Source organism: Ictalurus punctatus, chromosome 1, assembly GCF_001660625.3.
Source record: "Ictalurus punctatus breed USDA103 chromosome 1, Coco_2.0, whole genome shotgun sequence".
Taxonomy (NCBI): domain Eukaryota; kingdom Metazoa; phylum Chordata; class Actinopteri; order Siluriformes; family Ictaluridae; genus Ictalurus; species Ictalurus punctatus.
Window position 1 is genome coordinate 14,752,519 of NC_030416.2, and position 7,514 is coordinate 14,760,032.

Genomic DNA, 7,514 nt, shown 5'->3' on the forward strand with positions numbered 1-7,514 from the left:
CATTGTAATAGCAACCTGAATTTGGCTTTATGACCACCCATAGCTAATTAACATTACTGGCTGCTTAGTTTCCAATGACGACCCATCTATCCTTTTTCTGTACTGCTCGTAGGGAGCCTGCAGCACAGGGGACTTGAGGCACATCTTGGGGGATACCCTGGACGGGGTATCAATCCATCACAGGGCACAATCGCACACACATTCACACACTAGGGACAATTTAGAGATGCCTGTCAGCCTATAACGCATGTCTTTGGACTGGGGGAGGAAACCGGAGGAAACCCCCGAAGCATGGGGAGAACATGCAAACTCTGAGCACGCAGGGCAGGGGCAGAAATCAAACCCCCAACCCCGGAGGTTCAAGGCTAACGTGCTAACCACTAAGCCACAGTGCCCCCCGAAACAAAATATAAGCTTGTAAAAAGTAATTGTCATTTGTGTATAAAAAAAATGATATTTTCTTGATATTTTCTGAATCCATGATGTTATTATAAAATCCACTGGTTATTGAGCTAATTATAGCATGTCAGTTAATTGTATAGTTGTTAAACTCATTCAAATATTAATTAATTTGTTTAAAGTCGATTTTGAAAGGTGGAGTACTTACTGGTGTCCTTGTCAAATCAAAATGCTCTGTCATGCCTTGCTCTCAGTTGAGAACTAACACACTGTTGCCATTCAGAGAGGCATAATAAGGCATGTAATATAGGCTTCATACAGACTCTGTAGCCCAAGAAGTGTTCTTTTCATCACCTTCCCAATGTCCTACAAAACACATCAGAATGATCCACTGCAGTGAGCAAACTTTATATCGCTAGAGAAAATATAAAATGGTGTACAGTTAAAATATAGCCATAATCTAAATACTTTTGTAATATTTCTCCTTAAAGAGAAATGATTTTCATTCACATCTATAATACTATTGTGGCTTACAATTAATGGGATTAATTGTAGTTTATTAACTTAATGGGATCCATTTAGGTTTAAGGTGGTTGGGAAAATGCCTTCAGATCCCAGTTGACTTTTATTATTTGCTGATGTGAGAATATATAAACAGATCACTAACAAGACAGTGGGCTGAGTAGTAGGGCATCATGATGTAGGCCAGAGGATCTGACTGAACCACACATTCTGCACAGTTAGATTTTTTAAATCTACCTAAAAACTTCAATTCATCCTTTAAAATTACAGCAATATTTGTATATTAAGTGTATATATTAGATGGTAATTGTGTTGTGTTGTAAATGTATATGGCGAATGAAATTATTCTGATTCTTTATCTGTGATACATAGTCTTGTAGGCATTACAGTTAAATGTAATCTTTCGACAGTGACTCACAATTGAGCCATTGAAGGCTGAACAACAGCTCAACAATGCCAGCTTGGCAGTACCAACCTTCCGATCATTAACCCAGAGCCTTAACTGCTGAGTCACAACCACAGAGTGACACTTTACACTTGCTGCCACAGGCTGCCTGTCACAATGTCTGCATCATGTTCAGATCTGATATTAAAACCTCTGGATCTTAAAATGTCTATTTGACATCTGGCAACAGCAGGGGAGCTGAAGCAAGGAACACAAAACAAAACAAAAATTGAGCTGCAAGAAGAGAACACCTGCTGAAGAGCAGGACTAGTAGATGCATGACATAGGAAGTGCGGATTCTGAGCTTTGTGATACTGCATAGTCTGCTTAATAATCTTCACTTCTGACTTTTCATCTACAGAGTAGCCCTGGCGCACACACACACACACACACACACACACACACACACACACACACACACACACACACACACACAAAAGAAAATAACCAGTTGAGATTTTCAGCTCCAATCATGAAGAGCCACAACCTTGCACAGTCTTATGTTTTTATGTTCCCATCATAACAAATGTAACCACTGAAAGGTTTGGTTATTAAGTGTTAAGCCACTAGACCTGGTGAGAGACTTAAAGTTGAGAACCTCTGATCCAAAATAAACCCATCCAGACAATTCTAAGACACAGTTCAACAATGTTGTTGCATCCAAAATTGGGCTAGCAAAAGCCAATAAGAAGGTGGATGTGATGACATCAGCCAAAAATTTTAACATTCTCATCAGTACAAAACACTGATCTCTAAGTGATCGGCTTCCCCACAATTAATAATTAGTGACACTTCCTCTAGACAGAAGAGCAGCACAGGGCTTCTTACTGTAAAGTCTAACAAAAACGGAGAACATTACACCATCCTACATGAGATCATTTAAAGGCTTTTTATTTTTACATTGTCAGTTTTGTGAAGGTAGATAGACTGGCCTCTTCAATTCAGACCGCAAGTTTCCAATAGAGTTCAAATCTGTGCCCTGTATCAACTTTGTGTCCTGCAACCATTTAGTGCATTGATTGTATTTGTATTTAGGGTAAAGGGAAAAAAGCCCCTGGCAGAATTCATGATGCCATCACTATCCAGCTACAAAGCACTAATAAACCATCTCCATATGTTACGGCATATCCAACATGCCAATGGTGTGCTGCCAGTATGCTTGACTTTACTCTCATCTGAACACAACACACAATAGTGAATGTAGTTCCACCCACCAGGAAGCTGATGTCTGCCTCAGGATGCAGTTGCAGAAGCTCAGGAAAATTTCCTTTTATCAGCTCACAGCAATGACACAGCATTTATCTTCATGCACCAATTCAACCATACCCAAGTACAATTTTTTCCCTGAGCAACCTCATCCTTTTTCCTTAGAATCTCAGGCAGATCCAGCTTATCAGACTGTGTCAACCAACTGATCTGTTCAGTTGATATTATTGATATACTGTATTTCAACTTTTCACTTGGGTCAATACTTCTGACAGTAGTCACAGCAAAAAAAGAAATGTTTCATAATTTTGTAAAATCCAAATAAGCTTTACGGATCTTTATTGGAAACAATGTTTAAACAATGTTTTTCATGCTTGTTCAATGAACCGTAAACAATTATTGCACATGCACCTGTGGAACAGTCCTTAAGAACAGTCCCCCCGTTCAGGGACTCGTTATTCCATTTCTGTTCATCAAATGACTGTGAAAGTTGTTCAGTTTATGTCTCAGTTGTTGAATCTTATTTATTATGTTAATACAAATATTTACACATGTTAAGGCTGTTTCTTTTTTGCTTTTTTATATGTACACACACACATATATGCTGTGCCTGCTCTTATAGGCAGCCCGGCCCTACCAGTTTCTAACGCAATAGTGAACGAAGGCTCTTGATGCATTTCATTATGTATAAGAGTTCATCTGCTGTAGGTGTGTTGTTCTACCACTGCAGCAGGTCCTCCTTAAACTGGTATACGCTTTGAAAAAATTCTAAACTACATAGTGTGAAAAGGTTGGTGACCCTACACAGTAATTAAACCATGGTCATGGTGGTGATGACCCAATAACTTAACCACTGCTCAACAGGCTTAGCTGAACTCTGAATTGCTGAGAAACTCCTGGTGACAGAGATAGGGGGACAAAACAGAAAAAAATCTTTCCTTCAGAAATATTCATGAAAAGGGAAAAGAGAGATTTAAAAAAAAAATCTAACTGTAAAACAGATGATTGTTAAGTAAAAAAAAAAAAGTAAAACAAACAAACAAACAAACTAGCAAAAAACGGCAGAAAGTCACCAGGCAAAATTCAGGCACAAAAGATCCAAAGAGGCCAAAAATATTCAGGCCACTAAAAAAAATAGACAGAATGTCTCCATCTAATGATCAGAGTCTACATTGTCCAAAATCCTAACACAGCAGCATCTCTTAACTATGAACAGGAAACAACTCTGTAACCATCATCCATTCATTGGTTTCTCTCCTTAACTTTTTTTTTAGCTTCATGTGGGTTTGTTTTCAGTGTTTGTACTTTTTAATTTTGTTTTCCTTTGTTAGTATAAAAAGAAAAAAACTGTGAATGATTGTTGCTGTGTGTCAGTCGGTTTGTTTTTCTTCTCAATAAAACTTTATTGGAAAACAAATACTCTCGTTACTGTAATTGAGTAGTTTTTTGCAGGAATGATACTTTATTAACTAGTTTAATAATAGCATACTTTTACTTGAGTGCATTTTAAGTGCTGTTACGGTACTTTTACTGTGCTATTTTCCATCAACTTATTTATTTATTTAGTTAAATAGCAAAGAACACGTTAGATATACTTACAAACGACAAGAATATAACACAATCATTTGTAGACTAAGGGGAGCTTATATTTCTATGTAAAAAATATTTAAGAGATTGCAAATTCTAAGAGTTTTAGTTGCTTTTTGTTTTACAGAAAATCAAACTGAGTCAATATAATGATCCATTTCTTTCTTAAAGGACATAAAACAGGGTTTCTTGCAGGAAAAGAAAGATGGATCTTAAACATCATATAGCCACAGCTGGAAACTGGTCAAATATGCAGAACTTGCTGGAAAAGCAAATAATGTGAAGGACCTGGAGGATTTTTCTGAAGAACAGTGGGCAGTTTAACCGCTCAGAACAAACAAGGGACTCATGAACAACTATCACAAAACATAAACACAGTCGCTGATCATCCAGGTAACAACACACAGCATTAACAACCAAGCGTATGTAAGCTTTTGACCTGTTTTATTTGTGTAAATTCAGTTATTATTGTGTTGTGTGGACTATATGTAAACATTCGTTACATGAAATATCTTATTCAGGGCAGTACTAAATAAAAAAACTAAATGCAATTATTATGATCCGTCTTATTTAAAAATAAAAATAACATTTTGCAGATTCTGCAAGGGGTATGCAAACTTATGACCTCAACTGTATATAGCTACCACTACTGATTGTTGGACAGCATGACAACGGAGTTAAATGGGTGTAATATCACACTGGATCGATGAATCCACAGCCAGGTAAAAACAGAACTAAGAGAACTAATAGAAAGAAGGTCTGCCTCCATTGCATTCAGACACTTGAAAAGTTCACATACCTTTGATTTTTCCACAGATGACATCCATTCTGAATACAGCATCATAGAAAAGATAGTGAGAACGACAACTGATAGTGGATTAAATTTTATCAAAGCATTTAAAGTGTATAGTGAACAGAGTCAGCAAGAGGTGATGAGTGCTGAGTCAATGACTGTGGAGAGTGATGAGGATGCAGACGAGGGTCAGGACACCTGTTCTATTGTAAACACCAACAATTGGTTGGAGTATCATCTACCCAAGCATCAGTATTGTGCAGTCTGTGGACACACCGAAAGCAGACGTCAGCAGTGAGGTACTTAAGAAACGTTTCTGTGCTACATTTGCAAAATGTCAAGCATTATACAATAAAAGCAATGCTGAAATTGTCTAAGACATACATGTGTAATATACATCATTGCTATGTTCATTACTCTATAACTAATCCATAATTAGGAGTAACCTAATTTTAATTTGATTTTGCTCTGTACCTTGCTGGTGCTGGCTGCCCAGTCACTGAGAGCACAGAGGGCCTTATGTCACCTGTCACTCATTTCTGAAGTTCTGAAGTGCATTTGAGTTTTCCACTCACAAAATTGCTCTAAAGACTGATCCTAAACATCATATGTTGAGTCCGAACTAAATACAGCCTTCAGTGATCAGCTGACATCCTGGTAAACAGTTAGGAGACATGTGACACACACATTATTACACTGGTGACTGAGGACATTTATTTAACTGTACTCTTTTCATTTAGATTTTAAAAAAGATGTGGCTTAATTATTAACTACAGATGAGTACAACTAGAGATCCTCCAACTCCCCCAATTGACAGAACATGTGTGTGCTAACGTGCACCTTTAGAATTACTCGCACTTCATTAAAATGAGCAAAACTGACTATATAAAAAGAATAACACCTGCAATGCGTGATATCTTGAGCTCTAACATACAGGGACAGTATCATTTTATTTAGTTTTGTATCTTTTTTCCCCAAAAAACTGATTCCAAAATAATTGACCCTTAATACACAATTAACATCAGCAATTAAAATCACAAGATTAATACTTTGTGCCACCTGCCATGGAAAGAATAACAGCAGTGAGTCTCTTTATGTAATGTCTAATGCCTAGGTTGGAGAGACTTGTAGAGGGCACTCGGTCCACTCCTTCATGCAGAACACTTTATGCTGGTTTAATATTATTAGGTTTGTGCACATGTACTTTCCTTTTCAATTCCATCCACAGGTTTTCTGTACGATTTAAATTCAGAGACTGAGACGGTCATTGTAAAACACTGATTTTGTGTGTCTTTAATTTTTTCATTATTGAGTTGGAAGTCTGTCCAACATCAACCATCTGTCTTTTGCGTTCAAAGTTCTTTTTCCCCCCACAGTTATGTATTACAGAGATTTTACATTTGTGCAACCTCTTATTAGAGCTCTTGTGAAGTAATAGCAAAAGAAACATAATATCAGGAAATAATTAATAATTATTAATTTTGAAAATATTACTATTTTAAAAGGTTGTCCTTAGAATGATTTTTGTTAGAAGTGGAAATTTTGAATTATTGTATGCAATGTTTATATTATAATAAATAATCCAATAATGCTGTGTTTTCGATAAAGCTGATAAAAGACCAGAAAATATACAAAATTAAAGTCTGCAAAATTAAAACATGCAAACTTTAAAAAAAAAAAAAAAAAAGCATTGCATTATTTTTGCAGCACAAAAATAATCACAGGTTCACCAAGTGTTAATCACTTCCTAGTTCCCAGTTCCCACTTCCTACTTTCAACTTACCGCTTCCTAGTTCCCACTTCCAAGTTCTGACTTCCCACTTCCCACTTCCCAGGTAAGTCTAATGCAGCAATATTATTAACATGACCACGACAGTGACGTAAACCAGTGGTTTTCAAAGTGGAGGCCGCCAGGGGGCGCCCGGGGGGCCTCAACAAACTGTCAGAGCCACCAAGCCCATCCCTCCCACTAGTATGTTTTCTCTTTCTCACTCACAGACAGCCACACACACACAATCAGTTCCTAATGTAATGTAATGTAAAGATGTAAGATGTAATTATAAATAAAAGGGGGATATATTCAGAAGTCTGTATTTTTAATGTGTTTTAAAGACATCTTGCAAAAGGGGGGCCTCGGTCAAATGTTAATGCCATTTGGGGGGGCCTTGCCCTGGAAAAGTTTGGGAACCTCTGACGTAACCTACCGAGTGCACATGTGAAAGTCACGAGCATTTAGCATTCTGGGATACAGTGACACGGGTAGATGGAGACACAGGTTATTATTACAGCAATGTTATTAAACAGAAACATTAAGGCAGACGTTTCAGTTGTAAAATTCAAAGTACAGATTTCAGAAACGGTCCAAATAAACAATAACAACAACAACAGCAACAGGGGGACTTGTGAAACCATATGTGAAGTCATTATTACGAGAAAGTTTCTCATTAATACGACATGTTAAGTCGTTATTATGAGAAAGTTTCTCATTATTATGAGATATTAAGTCGTTATTACAAGAAAGTTTCTCATTATTACGACATGTTAAGTCATTATTATGAGAAC

At 37.0% G+C, this 7,514-nt stretch overlaps 1 long non-coding RNA gene across 1 annotated transcript in view; it reads left to right on the plus strand.

Annotated features, from left to right (window-relative positions):
- LOC108267528 (uncharacterized) overlaps positions 1-3,939 on the plus strand; it is an 8,158-nt gene extending 4,219 nt beyond the window's left edge. Inside the window, exon 3 of the long non-coding RNA XR_001813138.3 lies at positions 113-3,939. This is a non-coding gene — a long non-coding RNA (uncharacterized LOC108267528). The remainder of the gene's footprint in view (positions 1-112) is intronic.
- Positions 3,940-7,514: the final 3,575 nt, after the last annotated feature.